The sequence below is a fragment of the Babylonia areolata genome, chromosome 15 (genome assembly GCF_041734735.1).
Source record: "Babylonia areolata isolate BAREFJ2019XMU chromosome 15, ASM4173473v1, whole genome shotgun sequence".
NCBI lineage: Eukaryota > Metazoa > Mollusca > Gastropoda > Neogastropoda > Buccinidae > Babylonia > Babylonia areolata.
This window is the reverse complement of record NC_134890.1, coordinates 30,401,838-30,427,154: the sequence shown is the minus strand read 5'-3', so window position 1 is coordinate 30,427,154 and position 25,317 is coordinate 30,401,838. Positions and strand designations below refer to the sequence as shown.

At 42.5% G+C, this 25,317-nt stretch overlaps 1 protein-coding gene across 6 annotated transcripts in view; it reads right to left on the bottom strand.

The window, feature by feature from the left end:
- The window catches only part of LOC143290552 (membrane progestin receptor gamma-like), a 56,738-nt gene that overhangs the window by 6,743 nt on the left and 24,678 nt on the right, over window positions 1-25,317 (bottom strand). The window contains exon 1 of one of the 6 annotated variants that reach the window (XM_076600095.1): window positions 4,795-4,860. The exons of 3 other annotated variants lie outside the window; for them this stretch is intronic. The gene's annotated coding sequence lies outside the window, so the exon portion shown is untranslated. Of the gene's footprint in view, window positions 1-564; window positions 1,401-2,047; window positions 3,046-4,794; window positions 4,861-25,317 lie in introns of those variants that run through there. 2 more of the 6 variants (XM_076600094.1, XM_076600097.1) reach the window with 2 other exon arrangements.

Below are 25,317 nucleotides of genomic sequence, written 5' to 3'. Positions count from 1 at the left end.
TTTATGTACTGAGTATAATTTCAAAATGTAATGTTTAAGATGAGAAAGATCAGTTTAAAGCAAATTAATTCCCCTAGCATTAATTACAGAGTAATTTCCCTTTTTTACTATCTGTACCAAAACGTTTGCAAAATAAATAAAACTTCCATGCTTAACAAAATAAGTTCCTGTTTGAACAAAAAATGATAATAATGACTGCTCTAGTTGTTGGGTCAGAATATCAGATCAAAGTGTCAAGTTTAGAGAATAAAAAAATATAAATATAACAGTAAATGCAGTTTGCATATAATTAGGCTTCATTTTTTATTTTTTTGTGCCCATCCCAGAGGTGCAATATTGTTTTAAACAAGATGACTGGAAAGAACTGAATTTTTCCTATTTTTATGCCTAATGTGGTGTCAACTGACAAAGTATTTGCAGAGAATATGTCAATGTTAAAGTTTACCACGGACACACAGATTAAGTATTTGCAGAGAAAATGTCAATGTTAAAGTTTACCACGGACACACACACACACACACACACACACACAGACAACCGAACACCGGGTTAAAACATACTCACTTTGTTTACACAAGTGAGTCAAAAAAAGCATTCAAATACTCATCAAAACAATTTTCTTTTAACAGTTTCACATGGAAGCAAGACTGCCACACAAGCAGGTGAGGGACTTGCCATCCCTCACAATGATAAAATCTCAAAAATCAACCCTGGGAGAGGACTGCTGCATTCCACGTCAGTGGGCTGAGGGAAATCCTGTGTGTAGGAAGCAGGAAGTCTGGGCTAACTGGGACATCAGACAGTAAAGATTGTGTGGCAACTTTTGTCACTTGTACACTCAAGTCACCAACCCACTGCCGGTAACTTTTTCATTACAACTGCGTTTTCATTACCCATCAACCATGTACTGCCCAAATTGCTGAAATGTGTTGTTTTGTTTTTTCTTCTTCTTTTTTTTTTTTTTTTTTTTTTTATAAAACTGCTCTACAATGAAACCAAAAATGTACTCAATTCAAACTACACTGACTTTTTTTTTTTTTTTTTTTAAATTAACCAACCATCTTGTTGGTGGGTGGCAATTGTCACTAATGTGATAGACAAGCGCTAAATATAAACTCCTGTATAACTTACTAATGCAATACACAGATGCTCAATATAAATTCCTCAATAGCTAATACAAAACACAAATGCTCAATATAAACCCATGTGTAACTAATACAATACACGCATGCTCAATATTAATTACTGTGTGACTTAAAAATACACATGTGCTCAATGTAAACTCCTGTGTAACTAACAGTAATGATATGATGCATAAATGTTTAATATCAACCCCTGTGAAACTAATATGATGTACAAATGTTTAATATCAACTTGTGTACTAATATGATGCACAAATGTTTAAAATCAACTCATGTGAAACTAATATGATACAGAAATGTGTAATATCAACTCCTGTGTAACTAATATGATGCACAAATGCTCAATATCAATTCCAGGCACAAACAACAAATAGCCTCAATTTATTTGAGGAAAAAATCAACAAAAAGCAATGATAAATCCAAGGGCTATGATGGCAAAATCATGAAAGAAAACTTCAAAGGACAAACAAAAGGGGGGAAAATAGAAAAGATAAAATCTCGATTTCAATTTCAGCCTGTCTCTCTCCCTGTCCCTCTCTCTTGTGTGCAAACATGCACACACACACACACACATGCAAACACACACACACACACACACACATGCAAACACACCACACACACACATGCTAACACACCACACCACACACACACACACACAACACTCATACACACACACACATGCAAACACACACACACACACACACACACACACGTAGACACACCACACACTCAAAACACACACACACACACACACACACACACACACACACACGTAGACACACCACACACTCAACACACGCACACACACACTCACGATAAAAACACAAACAGAAACAAAGTCAGACGGAGATCAATCTGAACAGTTCAATTATTCATGCAGACAATCACACCACAGTGTAACTTACAGCAACACGCCTCAAGCTCCTATTGTTGAAGCAAAAACTGTGTTCCACAAACTGCAAAAAGCAGCCACTGATAGAACAGCTCCTTTCTTATACCACTCACCAAGCAGACATCCAGACACACACAGACACACACGCACACACTGTCCAGCAATCAAACCTCTGCACCAGCTTTTCAACCAAACAGCCAAGCCCTGTCTTCAATGAGCCTAAACCAAACCAATTCAATACGTCTTGTGCTTTCCTGGTTGCTCTTAGTGACGCAAAACAAACGCTGTCGCTGCGTAAAGCCGATATGAAAACTTCATGGGAAACTTCTCTCACGAACTTCCAACACCTCTTAAAAACTCTTTCTACAGTATGTCCCCTGGCTGAGATCGAATCACTTCAGAGAGAAGCATTCAATTACCGCTGCAAAAGAAAGTGCAGAACAAAAATATCTTTAGTAATAACATCCTTGCCTTTCATCAGTTTGTCGTTATATGCACAATATGTAATGGTCATTCCAAAAACAAAACAAATCATATATATAAACAAATTAAAACAAAACAGCAACAACAAGGGAAAAGTGATCTGATTTCTTTTGATATACACCACACCAAGACTATGATTTCTATTACTTCTACAATATTATAATTTAGAAGGGCTCCTCTCTTTCTTTCTTTCTTTTTTTTTTATTTTTTTTATTTTTTTATTTGTTTGGGTGCTAGGGAGAGAGGGTTGGTGGGACTATACTTTCTTCTTCTTTTTTTTCTTTTCCTTTTTTTCTCTTTTTTTATAGTATTTTCGAGAGTGATTTTCCCAACATTGATTCTTTCAAAGATCATTCTTTTAAATATCCCTTTTTTCATATACTTCACTTATGGGCATACTTACCTACCTGCCCACCTGTTAATGTAACTAGCTGTGTTTATTGACAGTTACATCAATAAGCAGCTTTGGGCTGTGAGATTTTCTCTTTTCTTCTTCTTCTTCAGCTTTGGGCTGTTGGCTTTTCTTTCTTTCTTTCTTTCTTTCTTTCTTTCTTCTTCTTCCTCCTCCTCTTTTTAGTTGTTATTTGTTGTGTTTTTCTATCATCCCTGCTGCTTTTAAAGTTTGTATCATGATATGAAGATGGGTGGATGTGTGGGTGTGTCATCTGAATGATGGACTTGTGCAGTACTACCTGCTGGCTGGGCTTTAAGTCATACACATGTATCGTAATCAGTTGTGTCCCACAGTGACCATCAGAATAGCAGAGGAGGCAACTGCTGTCTTGCCCCAGGGTTTTAGGACAGTTGGCGCTGGGATGGTTCCCAAAGGCCAACTAACCCCGAAGGCTGCAGCACTAAGAGCCAGCACAATTTTGCCTTCTAGTCTGAGAGTCATAGTCTTTCACAAAAGGCTATGCTGTAAATGACTTCCCACTGCAATGGTGAAAACCATTGATCACACAGCTCTCACTTTACTGTTGGCCCAGCTGTAAGCTTATGTCAAGCAGTCATACATAAAGGTATCTCTTTTCACCAACTTCAACAAGCAACTTACAAACTTGCACAAAGATTTACAACACTGTCCGTTCATGGCAATTCTCTTTCTTCTGTTCAACGTTTGTTGTTGTTGTCTGTTTGGTCACGTCATACGACATAACACCCTCTCCAAAACCATCCTGCAAGGGACTGTAGAGGGAGGGCGCAGACGGGGGCGGCAGAGAAAGAGCTGGTCCGACAACGTCAAGGAATGGACCAAAATGACGATGCCAGATCTCCTCACTACAGCTGCCAACAGAACGGCGTGGCGAGCTATGACATCTTCCTCATGTCCCCCCAACGACCCCAGCGGTCGAGGGAATGACTGGACTGGACTGGTTGTTGTTTTTTATGTGTGCTTCATGTGATTTTTTTGGTTTTTGGTTTTTTGTTGGGTTTTTTGTTTGTTTGTTTGTTTGTTTGTTTTTGTTGTTGCTGTTTTTTGTTCAGTTCAAAGATGGTTTAAGAAGCCAGGTAAGGAGGGGGAGAGGAGGATAGATAGACTGAAGAAGGATGAGGATGTACGAGGGAAGAGAATGGTGAGGAGGGAGAGAGAGAGAGAGATGGTGTGTGTGCGTGTGTGTTTGTGTGTCTGTCTGTCTGTCTGTCTATCTGTCTCTGTGTATTTGTGTCTGTGACGCTGTGTGTGTGCATGCATGTGCAGCAAGTGTGACTGTGTGGTGGTAGAGCTCACAAGAAGATCAGAGTGCATCCATCTCCATTCTTTTCCACAGTACTCTGGGCTTTCCCATCAGCCCATCTCCAAAGCATCACTTGGGCAGCATAACGCTTCCAGAGGCAAACCATTCAGCTGATTTCCATATCAACTATTCTAAAAAAAAATTTTTTTTAAAACAGCTCTCACTAAAACATTAAACTGGCAAGATGGCAAACGTTAAAAAAAATTTTTTTTTTAAACAAAAAAAAAAAACCCGTAATTTCCTGGCAATCTGAAACATCATCCTATGATGTAATACTTTGCGAGATTTAAAAAAAAAAAAAGAAGAAAGATAAGCAGAAGTATAGGAACATCCAGGAACAAATAATGATAGAACAGCAGAATATGTATATAATATCTATACCTTGACAAAATGTTTTTAATATCACAGTGGTAATGGAGGAAAAGTGAAAATCAAATGAATTATGGACTCTGTGTGTGTGTGTGTGTGTGTGTGTGTGTGTGTGTGTGTGTGTGTGTGTGTGTGTGTCTTTCTGTGTATATGTCTGTAAGCAGGTACTCACCTATGCACATACACATACGCAAGAGCAAGTGAGCACACAAACACACACACCAGCACCAGCTGTGACTAATGTTTTCGGTGTGTGTGTGTGTGTGTGTGTGTGTGTGTGTGTGTGTGTGTGTGTGTGTGTGTGTTTCTGTGTATATGTCTGTAAGCAGGTACTCACCTATGCACATACACATACGGAAGAGCAAGTGAGCACACAAACACACACACACACACACACCAGCACCAGCTGTGACTAATGTTTTCGGTGTGTGTGTGTGTGTGTGTGTGTGTGTGTGATCTTTCCCTCCAGCCTTCACCTTCTCCTCTCTTCTTCTCTGCCCTTGTCTTAGTGTTGTGCACTGTCAGTCAATATTTGTTTCCCCCCTCTCCTTTACCCACCCACCCCACCCCACCCCTACCACCACCACTTCTCATTGTGTGACTTTCTATTACCCCCCACACACACACACACGCCCCTTCCCTGTCACTCGGCCCTAAGCACGTCACCCAATCCTTCCTGAATGTCCTCACCACGGCCAGCCCCCTCACCCCACCCCTTCCCCCGACCCCTACCACACACACACACACTCGGTCATCCAGGAAAAAAAAACTCCACATCCCGGAAGCAGGTCAACTGCTATTCTGCCTGGGTTGACTGTCAGTCTGCATGAACACTATGGGCGTGTTCAGTGTGCATGTGTGTCAAGGATTCCACACAGGGCAAGCAAACAGACGTGTTTGTATAATCACTCACAAGAATGTGTATGCTTGTGCTTTTATGCACGAAGAGTAGCATACATGATTGTGCAAGCACACACAAAAAAAACAACCAACAACAACACATGCATGCACTCACACACATACACACAAACACACCTGCACGCAATCTCCCACGTTCACACGCCTTAAGGAAATACAATCAAACCCTACAGAGGCAGGATACGAAAGTTAAGTTCAAAGTATAATCATCTCTCGTCTATTGTTTTAATCACGATTTTCCCCTTCTTTTCTCTCTCTTTTTATTGTCTCCTTTTTTTCTTTTTTCTTTTTTTTTATATCTGTGAATTTGTGTGCGTGTGTGTGTGTGTGTGTGTGTGTGTGTGCCTAGATATCTAAAATACAAACACATGCCCAGACAATTTTTGTTTAATGCACTTGACCCTGATGCACTTGAAGGGGTGTGTGCATGTGCAACCACTAACACAGTTATGACCCCGGTGTGTGTAAACACTGCAAACAATAAACCTGGGCCATGTCTTTGTACACCATGTCCCTTCTTCACATTGTGAGGATCACTGGAATTCTTGTTCACAATTGCTAGCTGTGAGGATTATAGAAATTCTTGTTCACAAATATTGGGTGATGTAGTGCAGTCGGTTGAGAGAGATTTTCTTTCCATGACACAGACTTTTTATCAAAAATTGAAATTTTAACAATTTTTTTCTTCTTCACATCACAGTTTTATGTGGTACAAGTGAACAGACTTGAGCACGACACAAATATTTTCCCTCAAAAAAGACCTGTGCACAAAGTCAACAGTTAATCCTTCAGAAGAAATGTGGAGACCAGCACTGTATAGCTGGAACAGACCACGCTTTCATCACATGCAAATTACCTCCCCCACCCCCGCCCCCACCCAAGGTGATTCATACATATGGATGACTTCTGTGCCACACTGCACGAACCCCTCACCATCAATATTACATCACAGCGTGTCTGCAACAAGTGTCGAACACTGAATCAAAATGAGGATTACACTTCCCAACTCTGACAACAACAGGGAACAGTGGCCAAGTGGTAAAACTGAAAGTGCCTGATTAGGAAGCTTGTATGAGTTCAAATTCCACATGGCATACCGATCGGGATTTTTACTCCCCTCCCCTCTCTGTTCAGTGGACCAGTAAGTAGTGGTCTGGGTGCTAGTCATTGGGAAGAGATGATAAACAACTTTGCACATGTAAAAGAACCCACGGCAAAAAAAAGGGTTGTCCCTGACAAAATCTTCTAAAAACAAAACAACAAAAAACACTTTAATAGCAAAACAAAAACTCTTGCAGACAGGAAAAAAGAGAAAAACATATATATGGGTGGTGTTGCACTGTGCTGATGGGCTCTCCCTGGGAAAACAGCCCAAATTTCACACGGAGAAATCTGATGTGACAAAAAAAAGTAGCACAACACAACACAGTACAACACAATACAATACAACGAAACACAGTACAACACAGTACAACAAACTACAACACAATACAACACAATAATCTCCCCAAAGTGTTTTCCAGACAGTCATTCCTGGTCAGACTGGTACCTGAACACACCTGGTTGGAGATGGACTGATTTCACTTCGCTTCCACAAAATGCAGTCAGTTCCTCTCCAGCCTGGTTTCTTAGGAGAAATTCACATGCATCAACAGTCCAGTGACTGCAGAAAACAATTCATCACCTCCATGCAAACTGGGTGAATCATTTATTATTTATCATTACTGCTTGCAACCCAAGCAGCCATGCATGGCCCTATCAATACTGATGCTTTACAACCTGAACAAACAAACAAACAAATAAACCAAACAAAACAAAATAAAAACAAAAAAACACACACGTACATGGAAAAGAAAAGTATGAACAGGCTCTCTCTCTCTCTCTCTCTCTCTCTCTCTCTCTCTATATATATATATATATATATATATATATATATATATATATATATATATATATGTATGTATATAGAAAGCCATATTCATGCACATAAACCCAGGAACATGCCTTTAGTGCTGACCTTTCTGTCATTTTTTTCATCAGAGGATTCAAAACAAAGTAACCTGAACACAAACATAATTCATTAATCACATATAATACAATACACAAAATCATAAATAGCAACACATTTCACTGGCATATAAACCACAAAAAAAAACATCAAGTGCAAAAAAAGAACACAAAACAGTAAGAATGCTGAATGATCATGTAAAAAAAAATAATAAAAAAGAAAAGACAAAATATAGTCAAGGCTTTCAAGGCAAAAATTAAGATGAACGGACCAAGCAACACAGAAAATGTTGAAACAACAGTGGTGGTGGTGTGTCCATCGAGATCGATGATGACCATCGTTGTCATCCAGATGGGGGATGGGGGATGGGGGGAGGGTGGTGGTGGGGTGGGGGGAAGGATGCTCATGAATCTATCTGTGAGTGCGCAGATGGCTGAATAGTCCAATCTGCGCACGAAATGTTCGCTGACAGTTGGGGCAGACAAAGACAGGCATATCATTGTCAGGGAGCTTGTTTGCCTGTGACTTTCTGGCCTGCCTCTTCTGAACAGCTGCAGCAGTCCTGTTGGCCTCGCACAACCTGGCGCCTTTGTGCACAGCAGCGCGCCATTTGTCACGGTCCACTGCAGATTCCTCCCAGGAGTCAGGGTTGATATCAAACGCTTTCAGAGAGACTTTCAGAGTATCTCTGAAGCGCTTCTTCTGACCTCCGTGTGATCTCTTCCCTTGTTGCAGCTCGCCATAGAAGAGCCTTTTGGGCAGCCGATGGTCTGGCATACGCGCCACGTGTCCAGCCCAGCGAAGCTGGGACTGCATCAGGATGGTGAAGATGCTGGGAAGGGTGGCTTTTGCGAGCACCTCTGTGTCTGGGGTCTTGTCTTGCCACTTGATGTTCAGTAGCTTCCTGAGGCATGTTGTGTGGAAGTGGTTCAGCTTCTTGGCATGTCGTTGGTACACTGTCCAAGTTTCGCAGGCGTACAGTAGTGTGGGGAGAACTACTGCTCTGTAGACCTTTAGCTTGGTCTCAAGACTAATGCCTCTTCTGTTCCAGACATTTGCATTGAGTCTACCAAAAGTTGCGCTTGCTCTTGCAATCCTGACGTTCACTTCATCGTCGATGGTCGCATTTCGTGACAGTGTGCTGCCAAGGTATGTGAACCGCTCCACCGCACTGAGTCTCTGACCGTTGACTGTGATGTTGGGCTCAACGTAGGGTTTCCCTGGGGCTGGCTGATGGAGAACTTCAGTTTTCCTCGTGCTGATGGTAAGGCCGAAGTTCCTGCTGGCAGTGGCAAACTTGTCGACGCTGAGTTGCATGTCAGCTTCAGATCCAGCGTTGAGGGCACAATCATCAGCAAACAAAAAGTCTCTGATGATGTCTGTCATGACCTTCGTTTTTGCTTGAAGCCTTCTGAGGTTAAACAGCTTGCCATCTGTTCGGTACTTTAGGCCGATTCCAACATCGCCATCTCTGAAGGCATCAGTAAGCATTGCAGAGAACATGAGGCTGAACAGCGTTGGAGCCAGGACGCAGCCTTGCTTGACACCATTTGTGACAGCAAAAGGAGCAGATGTTTCACCATTGTCCTGGACTCGAGCCTGCATGCCTTCATGGAATTGGCTGACCAAGGAAATAAATTTCCGAGGGCATCCGTACTTGGCCATGATCTTCCACAGTCCCTCTCTACTCACGGTGTCGAAGGCCTTAGTGAGGTCGACATAGGTGGAGAACAGATCAGCATTTTGCTCCTGACATTTCTCTTGCAGCTGCCTTGCAGCAAACACCATGTCAGTGGTTCCGCGCTCTTTCCGGAATCCACATTGGCTCTCAGGCAAATGACCTTGGTCAAGGTGTGCTGTGAGGCGGTTAAGTAGGATCCTGGCAAGTATCTTGCCTGCGATGGAGAGCAAGGAAATGCCCCGATGGTTATCACAGGCTTGCCGGTTCCCCTTTCGCTTGTACAAGTGAATGATACATGCATCTTTGAAATCCTGGGGGATCGTCTCTTCTTTCCACATGAGTGAGTACAGCTGATGAAGCTTCTCAGTCAGCACAGTGCCTCCATCCTTGTAGACCTCTGCTGGTATGGAGTCTGAGCCAGGTGCTTTGCCACTGGATAACAGACGGATTGCTTTCTGGGTCTCAAGAAGTGTTGGCGGATCGTCCAGTGCTTCGTTGATGGGGACTTGTGGGAGACGGTCTATGGCTTCATCATTTATGGAGGAAGGGCGATTTAAGACACTGTTGAAGTGCTCAGCCCATCGTTCGAGAATGTTCTCCTTCTCGGTGATCAAGGTATTCCCATCTGCACTGAGGAGGGGGGATGATCCTGAGGATGTGGGGCCGTAGACTTCTTTTAAGGCATCATAGAACCTCTTCATATCGTGCCTGTCAGCATATCCCTGGATCTCATCAGCTTTGTCACTCAGCCACTTATCCTGCATCTGGCGTAACTTTTGCTGAACAGTCCTGCGGATGGCATCATACGCATCCTTTTTTGATGTGGACTTTGGGTTGCTCAGGTGGGCTTGATGCAGACGGCGTTTCTCATCCAGAAGCTGCTTGATTTCATCACAGTTTTCATCAAACCAGTCTTTGTGCTTTCTGGTCATGGGTCCCAGGGTCTCTGAAGCTGTACTATAGATCAGCTCACGCAGGGTCCTCCAGTCAGACTCCACATTCTGGTTGTCCAGAGAGGCGGATTCCAGACGATCTTCCAGCAGCTCCACAAAGGACTGTTTGATGGTGATGCTTTTCAGCTTAGCGATGTTGAGCCGTTTTGGAGCCTTCTGGCCTTGGGGGCGTCTCTTGGGTTGGATTCGAATATTCAACTTCGAGACTACAAGACGATGGTCTGTCCAACACTCGGCGCCGCACATGGTCTTTGTTACACGTACATCTTGCCTATCCCTTTTCCTGACGATGACATAATCGATGAGATGCCAATGCTTTGAGCGAGGGTGCATCCATGACGTCCTGTTACGGGTGGGGAGGCAGAAAACTGTGTTGGTTATCAGCAGTTCGTGCTCTGCACAGGTCTGAAGCAAAAGCAATCCATTTGGGTTGCAGTGGCCCACACCGTGCTTTCCAATCACTCCATCCCAGGAGATGTAGTCAGAGCCAACTCTAGCATTGAAGTCCCCAAGAATGATGAGCTTGTCTGCTTTAGGGATGGCAGCAATGACAGAGTGAAGGTCCTCGTAGAACTTCGCCTTCACTTCATCCGGGTTGGTCATGGTTGGGGCGTAGGCACTGACAATGGTGAGGTGCTTCTGGCCAGATGCCAGTGGGAGTTTCATGGTCATAAGCCTATCGTTGACTCCCTTTGGGATTCCAGCTAGCTTGCTGACAAGTGCTGTTTTTACTGCAAAACCAACGCCAGCCTCACGTCGCTCTTCGCTTCCTCGTCCACTCCAGAAGAAGGTGTAACCAGATCCCCGTTCACAGAGCTCGCCTTCGCCTGCAAGCCGAGTCTCACTCAAGGCTGCGATGTCGATGTTGTATCTGGCGAGTTCGGATGCAACTAGTGCTGTTCTCCTTTGGGGTCTGTCCGCATTATCTCTGTCCAGGAGAGTCCTTATGTTCCAAGCACCAATGGTGAGAGGAACGATCCTTGTTTTTTTCTTTTCTTTCTCTTTGTTTCGACCGCTGATGTAGGGTCCCCGCCAGCCGCGGTATGCTGGCCAGGGTGATATGGAGCAGGCAATTTTTAGGGCACCTTTTCTAGCCCCTTCCTCATGCCAGGGAGGTGAGCAGTGCATTCCTAAAGAGGGCTGCTCAGACGCTCAGACGGCTGCCGAGCTCCATCGCTGCTCCTGTCGACGAAGAACGACCCTATGGCCTGAGCCGCCTGCGTGCAGGTCTGCGGCTGCGACTGCCAGTGTACCCACACCTGTCGTTTCGTCGCTCGCCTGTCGCCACAGGACTTGGGGGTGATGAAATGAAGGATGAAAGGTCATTTTGGATGACTGATGACTTGCGCGATGAGTTTGTTTAAAGTGAAGAGGAGTTGCGCAACGTCAACCTCACTCTCTCGTCCGGGTCCACCAATTTCCAGTGGCAAGACTAAGTCGAGACGACTGGAGGATGAGCACGGATGCAGTGGATGACCAAGATATCCTTTCGGTGTCTCATCTTGCTCTCTGCACTCCACAGTGCGTTGCTGTAATCGCCTTCCTCTCCGTTGAACCGATAGGTTTCTTCCGCAGATTCTGCCGGATCCAGACTTCGCATACATGGGTAGACACACCCCGGAGGCCAACTGCGTGTGGCATGCACACAGCACAGTGGAGCTAGATGGCCGTCGGTGGCTCTCCCGAGCCGACGCCCTTTTATGGATCTCCATAAGGGTGTCTAGCCACCCGCCTCACCAGTCCCAGAAGGGAGCGGTGGAAGTGCCGGTTTAGTCGTCGGCAACCCGACCCTGAACAGGTTGTACTGGATTACAGGTTACCAGTAGCAGATCTAATGACCTGACCTGACATAACAGTAAGGAAAAGATAAAAGCCAGAAACAAAGACAGTGAGAGAAAGGAGGAATTTTCAAGCACATAATTTCCTGAAGATGGGGATACAACTCATGTTCAAAGAGTTCAAGGCATCCCTACAGCAAAGCAGGTTTGTAATGACAACACTAAACTGCATGGACTGTTCCTTTAACTAAACACACTGTCAGTAAAAGGAAGGCACTGACTGCAGAATACTCAACATGCACATCACAGTAAAAGTGTGAATACAGAATCAACCAGCAGCTTGGGAAGGGGGAGGGACAGAACGTAAGCATGGCTGGTGAGCTGCCGAGTCAAAGCGCTAAACTGGGTAAAGCATACCAGATTCTGGTACTGAGTAGGCTTCAGTTAATTAAAACAGCGGACAACACAACACAACATACTCCAATACATAGCACTTCTATGTAGTGCAGAACACATTACAACATGATGCAAAAAACAACAAAAAACCAAAAAACCCTCAGCTCTCATTTTAAATTAAACCAAAATGTACTGCAGCACGCTTTTTTTTTTTTTTATTGTCAATTACTCACACAGAAAAATCAATGGAATACTCATCATCAAAGACAATCCATGACTAACATCTGTACCCCCCACACACACACACAAAACACCACAGTTACTTATGTAACACTGTTATGTAACGCCTGAGCTGTACGCCCACAAAACACCGCAGTTACTTATGTAATGCCGTTATGTAACGCCTGACCTGTACGCCCACAAAACACCGCAGTTACTTATGTAATGCCGTTATGTAACGCCTGAGCCGTACCCCCACAAAACACCACAGTTACTTACGTAACGCCGTTATGTAACACTTGAACCACTAACCCTTAGCGGATCTAATAAAAACACACCCACACTGGACTGCGTCTCCCACAAGGGAAAACACCCTGGGGAAACCAGACCTTCGCAAGCTTCATTTCCCTAACAGGCGATGTGGGCCGGACATATGGGTCACATGCCCTTCTCACCTGGCACAGGTGCTGTGTGGAGTGAATGCCAACACCTTGCTTGGCTTCTTCTTCTTCTTCTTCTTTCCGTTACACGACAAACATCGACTTGCCGATGACTCTGTCGTGGTTCATGCATGCTGGGTATTTTCGTGTCTCCATAACCCACCGATCACTGACATGGGTTACAGGATCTTTAACGTGCGTATTTGATCTTCTGCGTGCTTATACACACGAAGGGGGTTCAGGCACTAGCAGGTCTGCACATATGTTGACCTGGGAGATCGGAAAAATCTCCACCCTTTACCCACCAGGCGCCGTTACCGTGATTCGAACCCGGGACCCTCAGATTGACAGTCCAACGCTTTAACCACTCGGCTATTGCGCCCGTCTGTGGGCGAGGCTGTGAACGGTGTCCATGGTTTGGGTTTCTGCACTCAACCTGACTCTCCGGTGTTCTTTTCATGCTGGGCTTTTTGCCCAAGTGGTAAGACAGGTTCCCAATTGGTGGGTTACTTGCTTGTAACGCTCTGTTTGCAAGGGCTGTCAGGTGTGTTGTTAAGTAACTTAACTCAGTTTATTTCTATTTTTTTCTATTACACTGCTCTCTCTCTCTCTCTCTCTCTCTCTCTCTCTCTCTCTCTCTCTCTCTCTGTCTGTCTTCCTCCAAACAGATAAGGTGTGGTGAACACACGAACCAAGAACCTGGCAAACACACACACACACACACACACACACACACACACACACACGCATGCATGCATGCATGCATGCATAAATGTAAGCAGGTGTGCATGTACAGGGTAGCACGAGAACACACTTTAAACCACACACGCCCAAGCACAGACATGTATGCATGCTCTCTCTCTCTCTCTCTCTCTCTCTCTCTCTCTCTCACACACACACACACACACACACACACACACAGAGCAAATCTCCCAAGTACCCTCAACATGTCAAACTCAAAGCATTATATCTGTCACTGACCAATGTACACCTTTCACACACAGCAGTGTGTACAGTTCTTGAAGGCATGTCCTACCCCATGCTATGAGAGTGTCCTCAATGGGGTAGCATGTTCACTCAGTTCAATAACCCCACCCATGTGAACCAGTGTGTCCTTCCACCTTGTCTGTCGCTGTTGCTATTGGTGACTGCTTTGTGAGTGAATGTCTATGGGATAAATAACTCTAATAATATAATAATAATGTGTGTGTGTGTGTGTGTGTGTGTGTGTGTGTGTGTGTGTGTGTGTGTGTGTGAGTATGGTTTGTGTGTGTGTGTGTATGTGTGTGTGTGTGTGTGTTTGTATGAGAGAGAGAGAGAGAGAGAGAGAGAGAAATGGTTTGTGTGTATGTATGTGTGTGTTCGTCTTCAGTTTAACGTCTTTCCACTTGAAGTGATATTAGAGTATGTGTGTGTATGTGTGCATCTGTGTCTGTGTATGTGTGTGTATGTGTGCGTCTGTGTGTACTTGAGGATCTCACTGCTCATCACTCTTTCCTTTCTCTGCACTTGTTCAAGCGACAGAAAACCTAAAACTGGTCACACCTTCACCAAAATATTTTGTTTGTTTGCTTGCTTGTTTGTTTCATCTTTAACATTCTGACAAGGCATGGGGTTATGTTGATGATCAATTGATCAACTCATAATTCTCTCTGTCTGTCTGTCTGTCTGTCTCTGTCTCTCTCGCTTCTTTCCTCACTCTGTTTTGGTGCAAACAAAAGGGTTGACTACTGTACTTTGTTTACACCCCTTCAATAGGGGATGTGGCCTATCTGAATAAATCTTCTGATTCAATCTGGTCTCTGTTTTGGTCTGAATAAAGACACCGATTTCACACAAACACACACACATACACACACTCTCTGTGTGTTTTGTTCCGCATAAACACACATATGTTTCTCTCTCTCACACGCACACACACACACACACACACACACACACACACATTCTCTCTCTCTCTCTCTCTCTCTCTCTCTCTCTCTCTCTCTCTCTCATGCCTGGTGATTTTGTTTTTTGTTCTGTTTAAATACTGTATTTGATATTGCATCCATTTTGATCAAATGTCCCCCCTTTGACTAATGGGTACCAAAAGCTACTGTCAAATAAAACAACTCTCTCTCTCTCTCTCTCTCTCTCTCTCTCCTGCACTCTCTCCTCCATTAAGTCTGTCCAGAGATCAGTACACACAGACATGACCAAAAGCCATTCTGCACGACTAACAGTACACCGACATTGATTTTCCTTCTGTCTAGCCTGGAAGTAGTGTCAGCCCCCTTGTATCACCGCCATCTGACAAATGAACTGTCAATTCCTGTCGCCTCTGTCCTTGTACTCACATTACTGACTCGCGACTGTCAAGGTGAACTGGCATCTGTAAAATGTGTACATTTTGGTATGAGTGTGTGGCTAGATTATAAAATTAAGCTATAAATTGAGTCTGGTACTTTTGTTGTTTTGGTTGGTTGTTTGTTGTATTTTTTTTGTTTTGTTTGTTTTTGCTGTTGTTGTTTTTTTGTTTGTTTGGGGTTTTTTGTGTGTGGGGGGGTTTTTTTTGTTTGTTTGGGTTTTTTTTGTTGGTTTTTTTGTTGTTGTTTTTTTGGGCGGGTGTTTGTTTGGTTGTTTTTTTGTTGTTGTTTTTGTTTGTTTTGTTGCTGTATAAAAGTTCATTTTCAACCACAACTGAGTGACAAGCTGACAGTGCTCATGGACAGTTTCAAAATGCTGTATGATCTGTAATACGTCAGTTTATGATCTATAACATGTCACTTTATAATCTTTAACATGTCTCTATGATCTATGTTACTTTATGATCTGTAATATGTCAGTTTCATCTTTTCCCAGAGCATTTCCAGACACATCAAAACAAAACAAACAAGAAAGGCAAAGCCTTCAAGACTCACTTGTGATACACTTTTAAAAAAAATCCAAGCTTTTTATGTATTGAGTATAATGCATTTACTGTTATATTTATATTTTTTGTATTCTCTAAACTTGGCACTTTGATCTGATATTCGACCCAACAAAAGATATGTCATTATTATCATTTTTTGTTCAAACAGGAACTTCCTTTGCTAAGCATGGAAGTTTTATTTATTGCAAACGTTTTGCTGGAGACATTAAAACAAGGGAAATTACTCTGCTGGGGAGCTTACTTTGCTTTAAACTGATCTTTCTCATCTTAAACATTACATTTTAAAATCATACTCAATACATAAAAAGCTTGGATTTTTTTAAAAAGTGCATCACAAGTGAGTCTTGAAGACTTGCCTCTGTTGTTTCAAAATGTAATGTTTAAGATGAGAAAGATCAGTTTAAAGCAAATTAACTCCACTAGCATTACAGAGTAATTTCCCTTTTTTAGTATCTGTATCAAAACGTTTGCAAAATAAATAAAACTTCCATGCTTAGGAAAAGAAGTTCCTGTTTGAACAAAAAATGATAATAATGACTGCTCTAGCTGTTGGGTCAGAATATCAGATCAAAGTGCCCAGTTTAGAGAATACAAAAAGTATAAATATAACAGTAAATGCAGTTTGCATATAATTAGGCTTCATTCTTTATTTTTTTGTGCCCATCCCAGAGGCGCAATATTGTTTTAAACAAGATGACTGGAAAGAACTGAATTTTTCCTATTTTTATGCCAAATTTGGTGTCAACTGACAAAGTAGTTGCAGAGAAAATGTCAATGTTAAAGTTTACCACGGACACACAGACACACAGACACACAGCCACACACACACACACACACACACACACACAGACAACCGAACACCGGGTTAAAACATAGACTCACTTGTTTACACAAGTGAGTCAAAAACCCAACAACAACACAACAATAACTTTTTTATTTCTGGAGAATGTCATGATTGTGCTGCTTGACATTTTAACACTCTGCACCGTGTGCACCAGCTATGCTCAGACGCTGCTCGTACATTTTTTCCCCACCTGCGCTCAAGGCCTTCTTCAGGTGCATTACCTCTAATACACGTGTTCACATGTCACTCCTCGACTGGTCAGGCTGGTTTTTCTACCTTTTATCTATGCATTGAAAACAGGAACACAGCTCTTAATGGAAATATGTGTGATGAATAAAAGGTATAATAAACATTTCTGACAAACAACCCCCCTTATCCATATCACTGAGACAAAGATGTCAGTGAACTATATATATGTGTATGTGTATATATATATATATATGTGTGTGTGTGTGTGTGTGTGTGTGTGTGTGTATGGGTGTATATATGTATGTATAGTATATGGTTGTTGATGTTTATACATAAGCAATTAATTCATATATCTGCTTATACAAAGAAAAGTGTTACAAAATGCCCTTTTTGTATCTTCCTCAAATAAAAACAAGAAAGGCAAAGCCTTCAAGACTCACTTGTGATACACTTTTAAAAAAAATCCAAGCTTTTTATGTATTGAGTATAATGCATTTACTGTTATATTTATATTTTTTGTATTCTCTAAACTTGGCACTTTGATCTGATATTCGACCCAACAAAAGATATGTCATTATTATCATTTTTTGTTCAAACAGGAACTTCCTTTGCTAAGCATGGAAGTTTTATTTATTGCAAACGTTTTGCTGGAGACATTAAAACAAGGGAAATTACTCTGCTGGGGAGCTTACTTTGCTTTAAACTGATCTTTCTCATCTTAAACATTACATTTTAAAATCATACTCAATACATAAAAAGCTTGGATTTTTTTAAAAAGTGCATCACAAGTGAGTCTTGAAGACTTGCCTCTGTTGTTTCAAAATGTAATGTTTAAGATGAGAAAGATCAGTTTAAAGCAAATTAACTCCACTAGCATTACAGAGTAATTTCCCTTTTTTAGTATCTGTATCAAAACGTTTGCAAAATAAATAAAACTTCCATGCTTAGGAAAAGAAGTTCCTGTTTGAACAAAAAATGATAATAATGACTGCTCTAGCTGTTGGGTCAGAATATCAGATCAAAGTGCCCAGTTTAGAGAATACAAAAAGTATAAATATAACAGTAAATGCAGTTTGCATATAATTAGGCTTCATTCTTTATTTTTTTGTGCCCATCCCAGAGGCGCAATATTGTTTTAAACAAGATGACTGGAAAGAACTGAATTTTTCCTATTTTTATGCCAAATTTGGTGTCAACTGACAAAGTAGTTGCAGAGAAAATGTCAATGTTAAAGTTTACCACGGACACACAGACACACAGACACACAGCCACACACACACACACACACACACACACACAGACAACCGAACACCGGGTTAAAACATAGACTCACTTGTTTACACAAGTGAGTCAAAAAAAGTGCTGTTTTCGCTTCTTCTTTTTTTCTTTTTCTTTTTTTTTTTTTTTTTGGTATCACTTCTTCTTCTTCTTCTTTTTTTTTCATTATTATCATTTCAACATCTCTCTGTTCTGTGTGTGTTGTTTTGTTTTTTTCTTTACAAATTGTTATAATATAAAGTATATATGAATCTTTTTTTGTTATAATAAACAATATTCATATTCACACAAAAAAGAGGCTAGTGAACACAGAGCAAGGAGACTGACATCACTGTGACAAGAAATGATCAACCCTTGAAGATATAATGCAATACACACACACACACAAAAAATTTTCTAAACACTTTCTCAACAAAAACAACAGGAAAACGAAACAGTTCAGCAAATGTGTCAAAACATTACGATCATGGCAAAAGACACCGACAGATACAGACACTGGAGAAGCATTATTAAAGAAAATCATGCATAAAAAAAAATATGCGTGAAGACTATGTACGAAAATCCCCCCATGAATCTCTTGTTTCGACCTCTGTCAATAACAACTGAACAGGAAGTCAAACCTCCAGTGTAGCAACACATCATTACAATATCAAACAAGAGAGGCAAGGCCTTCAAGACTCACTTGTGATAAATTAAGTCCCCTAGCATTAATTACAGAGTAATTTCCCTTTTTTACTATCTGCACCAAAACGTTTGCAAAATAAATAAAAATTCCATGCTTAGCAAAAGAAGTTCCTGTTTGAACAATAAATTATAATAATGACTCCTCTTGTTGTTGTGTCAGAATAAGAGGTCAAAGTGCCAAGTTTAGAGAATACAAAAAATATAAACAGTAAATGCAGTTTGCATATAATTAGGCTTCTTTTTTTAATTTTTTTGTGCCCATCCCAGAGGTGCAATATTGTTTTAAACAAGATGACTGGAAAGAACTGAATTTTTCCTATTTTTATGCCAAATTTGGTGTCAACTGACAAAGTATTTGCAGAGAAAATGTCAATGTTAAAGTTTACCACACACACACACACACACACACACACACACACAAAAATCCAAAAAAACACCGGGTTAAAACATAGACTCACTTTGTTTACACAAGTGAGTCAAAAATTAATAAATAATCTAAAACCCAACCAAAAAGATGTGAGTGATTTCACAGCTCTGTATACAAACTGTCCACACAGTCATTTCCACCTCCCCCTGCAGGATAACAGACTTCTTTTTCTTCTCCTACGTTCAGTTGCATGTACACATTTCAGGGGGGTGCATGCTAGGTATGTTTTTGTTTCCATAACCAACCGAACGCCGACATTGATTACAAGATCTTTAATGTGCATATCTGATCTTCTGCTTGTGTATACACACGAAGTCAGTTCAGGCACAAGCAGGTCTGCACATATGTTGACCTGGGAGATCGGAAGAATTTCCACCCTTTACCCACCAAGCACCGTTACCGAGATTCGAACCCTGGACCCTCAGATTTAACCACTCCGCTACTGCGCCCGTCAGATAACAGACAAATGAGGAGTCTGATCAGCGCTGATGTAGGTGTGCATTATTCAGGGGGACCCCCACCCCCCACCCCTCTCCCTGCTGGGCAATCAGGACAGGAGTGGATCACCCTTTTCCAGGAGCATCAGCACTGCCACATCAACACTTCCACCCAATAATTATCACTCCTGTTCTGTCTATCTTCTGGTTCCGTGTAATCCTTTCACTGCCATTGAGGGATTGGAAAGGAGTCTCCCTCAGGAGCTAAATAAACCTCAATGAACATGCCATCTCTCTCTCTCTCTCTCTCTCTCTCTCTCTCTCTTTAGGGGAGGGGGGGGATTTTTTTTTTTTTTTTATACACTTCACACGTTCACTCATCTCTATGAGGAGGTTTTTTTTTACATATATCACCATTTTTCACACTGCCATTTTGGCCAACATAAAACTGAGAGCGAAGCAGTCAGAGAAACTGAAAGAGGAACTGGCACAGAAGGTGACAAGGAAACTGACAGAGGAACATTTAGGCCATTTGGGGTGCGAATGCTGGGTATGTTTATGTCTCCATAACTCACTATACGCTGACATGGATTACAGGATGTTTGTGCATCTGTTTCTGACCTTCTGCATGCTTTAACACATTAAAGGGGGTTCAGGCACTAAGAAGGTCTGTCACATCTGTTGACCCGCGAGATAGGCGAAAACCTCTACCCTTAACCCACAAGATGCTGTGAGCAGGGTTTGAACCCAGGACCCTCAGATTGAAAGTCCAATGCTTTAACCACTCAAGTTCTGTCCATCATGCCAGCAGGAAGTGAAAAGTGGCACTGGCTCTTCACACCTTTTAGTAACACGAGATTCTGTGTGAACCACCCTCACCATGATCACCATGGTAACCCAAGGGGAAGGAACTGAGCAATGACAACATGATGGATGCAACAGCCGTGTGATCAAACAGCCGTGTGATCAAAGCATTGCACTTTCAATCTGAGGGGTCCGAGGTTCAAACTCCAGTCGCAGCACCTCGTGGGTTATGGGTGAAGATTTTTCCAATCTCCCAGGTCAACAGATGTGCAGACCTACTACTGCCTGAACCTTCTTTGTGTCTATATGCATACAGAAGAAAAAAGTATGCAAGAAAATATATGAAAATATATCCCATAATCCATGTCAGTATTCGGCGGGGAATGGAAACAAAAACATTCCCATCATAAACACCCCTGAAAATGGAGTATGGCTGTATCGAAGTAGAGAAAATAAAGTGTGTGTGTTCGTGAATGGTATAGTAAAGACATGAATACATGTAGTAAAAGATCATTCATAATGAATGCAGGAGTCACAGCCCACAAACAGAAAGAAAAACAGTTTCAGTTTCAGTAGCTTAAGGAGGCGTCACTGCGTTCGGACAAATCCATATACGCTACACCACATCTGCCAAGCAAATGCCTGACCAGCAGCGTAACCCAACACGCTTAGTCAGGCCTTGAGAAAAAAAAAAAGGTGAATAAATAATAGATAAGCTTACATAAATAAATAAATAAATAAATAATTATAATATAAAAAAGTTAGTAGTAATAATAATAATAATAAATAAATAAATAAATAAGACAACAATGATGATAAATAAGCAAATAAATGTAAAACATGAAGACACACATTCACACATACACCCACACATGCATAAAGAAAAACAAACAAGTGCAAGTGAAGTGTTACTGGATGTCCACGCCATTAAATGTAACAACATCTGCCTGGAGAGGACAACAACCACACAGTGATCACCGTGGTAACCAGAGGTGACGAGGGGGGCTGGGGGGGAGGGGGGGGGGGATTGAGGAATGACGCCAGCAATGACAGCATAGTTTTGCATTTCGGCAACAAGCTGGCTAGCAGAAGGGGGAGTGGTCAATCTCTATGGAAATGAGGGGACGGGGACCGCACGGAATCCTGGGATCTTTCCTCCCCTCCCTGCTGAAAATGGCGGGGGGGGGGCGGTTTGTTGGTGTTGTAGTTGTGCGACAATCACTGATCTGTATGCAGCGGCTTACACCTTCTTTCCGACATCGCTGCCGTTCCCTGGCTTCTTTCTTTATTGATGTTCTTCCTTATCTCAAGACTTTTTCTTTTCTTTTCTTTTTCTTTTTATTAATGCTCTCTCTTTCTTTCTTTCATCTTCTCTTTCCTCCCCTTTTAAGTTTCACCAAGAATCTGCAGACATAGTACAGATGTCCTGTCATTTTTTTTCCTCCATAACCCCTGTCCCCATCACTGATATACCTCTATCAACCTTTTCTCCTTCTGACAGAAGCCTATATCTGCTTTATCTGTTCTACTGACATTTTTTGTTTATCCCTTATTTTCTATAAATAAATAAAAAAATTTTTAAACTTCAACCTGTCCCTTCTCTTTTTATCTGTGTTCTCATTAACTGAGTGTTGTCTTACATGATGTATAGGATTCCTTCTCCTTTATTTTGGTCATTTTTTCTTTCTACAACATACACTCTCTTGTTTACATATAACAAACACTCCACCCCCCTCCACCCACCCACCCCCAAACCCCCACCCCTCCACACACACCACTAGATTTTCTCGCCTGGCTTCTCCTCTCTCTTCATTACACTCCCACCTTCCCCGTCACACACACATGCAAACACATGCGCCCATGTGCATACACAAACTCTCCTCTTCCACCTCCTCCCCCTTAGCTATGCTCCCATCTTCTCCATGTCACGTACACACACACACACACACACACACATACAGAGCACAGCACAGCAGGCACACGCACACGTACACACACACACGCGCGCACACACACACACACGCGCACACACACGCACGCACACACACATTTCCCATCCCTCCAGAAGGCTGGCCAGTGGCCAGAGGAATGAAGTCCAGTAATGACTTGACATGCGCAGCTGTGGACACCCATAGGCAGAGATCAATCACCATGTGGCCATCACCCCCCCTTACGCCCCCACCCACACCCCCCCACAGCCCCTCCCGCACCTCTCCCCACTACATCCCATCCCTCCAGCCCACATCCCCCCACCTCCACACATCAGCACTGAGGTAATAAGGCCAGGCCTGGCCAGCTTAATTAATGGCCTGTCAGTTCCTTTGTCAGCTTCCGTCAGTTCTCTGTCCATGACAATTTCGACGTCAGTTCATCTATGACAATTTCTGTGTTAGTTCCCTGGTCAATTTCTATCAGTTCTGTGAATTCCCCTGTTGTCAAGTTCTATGTCAGTTCCTCTGACAATTTCTGTGTCAATTCCTCTGTCAGTTTCTTTGTCAAGTTCTATGTCAGTTCCTATCAGTTTCCTTCACAATTTCTATGTCAGTTCCTGTCAGTTTCCCTCACAATGAATCTAACATGTTTATCCATATTTCTAATTAAAAAAAAAAGAGAAAAGATAATACTTCATTATGAGTAGAAACATAAACTTTATACACACTCAACCTTTCACATGACTGAGTATGAGTTTCCCAATGATGCTATCTACAACTGATCATACGACAGCGAAGAATTTGCAAAAATGCATTATCTTTACCTACTTCTTGAAAAGCCCAAACAAACCCACACCCAAGCTAACTGATACTGTTATTACATCTTCATACATTTGACACCCAGCTGAGAGAGAGAGGGACAGGGAGACAGGAAGAGTAATAGAGAAGGTACAAGGAAACAGAGAGGAGGAAGGAAGGGTAGACAATCGGAGAAAGAAATAGTGGAGGGAGCAAGACAGACAGACCAGCAGACTGACTGAAGAATATACCAAATCATACGCTACATTTTGGCCACAACCACCTGAAACACCACCTATACACGAAACTCCGTATCAGCCACACAGAGCAGTGCCCCTGCAGAACAGGCAGCCAGACAACAGAACATCTGCGGCAGTCCTGCCCGCTCCACCAAGCGCTCCGAGAGAAAACCTGGCCCAACCCAATCCCAGCGGCCCGGAAGTTCTATGGAGGATTGGAGGACCTGTGATGTGCTGCCGCCTTCGTCAAGGAGACGAGGGAATCCATCTGATAAATGATGAACGAGACAACAAATACACTAAATTCTGACAACTCATAATCTACGCTTGAGAAAGTGTGGCTCATGGATCAGATGTTACAGGGGAAAGGTGGGGGGTGGGACTGTTTTGTCAATCAGTTCCAAAAAAAAAGAAGAAAGAAAAAAACACACACAAAAAAAACAAAAAAACAGACACACACTCAAAATAAGAACGAGACAGATAATGCTATTGTGGGGCATATCTAAAAAATCTCCCCAAATTCGTCCAGACACAGACAGGGTGCAGACAGTGTGAGAGAGAGAAAGAAAGGAGATCAGGCAGAGATTAATAAAACCAGAAATAGGACGGAGGGGCTTACACACACACACACACACACACACACACACACACACACACACACACACACTCACACACACACACACACACTCACACACACACATATATATATATATATATATGTACACACACACACACACACACACACACACACACACACTGAGAGAGAGAGGAGGGATAGGAGAAGCAGAGCCAGAGAGAGAGAGAGACACCAAGAAAGACTGATGGGTGAGGGGGAAATTGAATTTTACCCCCTGAACTGTTACCGGCATGGAGAGAAGGGGAAACGAGGGGGGCGGGGGGTGAGGGAGGGAGAGAACTGGAAGCTCCCTGCCTGAAGGTTGGATCAGACAATAGGTGAAACCGACATCCTACATCCGGCTGGTTGTCAGCTGGTGATCAGGGTCTCAACAGTGAACAGGGCTTGGCTGGTTGACAGGCCCCGTGAGAATGGCAGCACACTTTGTGTGTGTGTGCGTCTGTGGGTGTGTGTGTGTGTGTGTGTGTGTGTGTGTGTGTGTGTGTGTGTGTGTGTGTGTGTGTCTGTGTGTGTGTGTTTCTCTCAGTGTCTCTCTGTGTGTGTCTGTGTGCATGCAAGAGAGAGAGAGAGAGAGAGTGTATGCATGTGAGGGGGTTGGGGGGACAGGAGGTATGTATGTGTGTGTATGTGTGTTTCTGTGTGTGTGTGAGTATCTGTGTGTGTGTGTGTGTGTGTGTGTGTGTGTGTGTGTCTGTGTGTGTGTGTGTGTGTGTGTGTGTCTGTGTCTGTGTGTGTCTCTGTGTGCATGTGAGAGAGGGTGAAAGAGTGTGTGTAGGCATGTGTGGGGAGGGGAGGGGGGGCTGGTTTAGTGATGGTTCCCAAATAATGTATGAAGCATAAGCCTAAGTTAGTCTCTATCATTTACCACAATCACCATCAAGACACAAGCATGATGCCTATGAACAGACTCTGATTCATTCAGAACATGGATATTGTGACACTCACTGTCACTAGTATCAGCAAGGTGTGTGTCATCAAAACTGAGGGTTTTTTTTTTTTTACATCATCTTGTTTCATCCCAAATCAAATCTAGACTACAGAGCATTAATCAAGCTGCAAGTTCATTCATGAACAACCTCCTCCAAGCAGCTGCTGAAAACAATGATCAAGTCAATGAAATCTT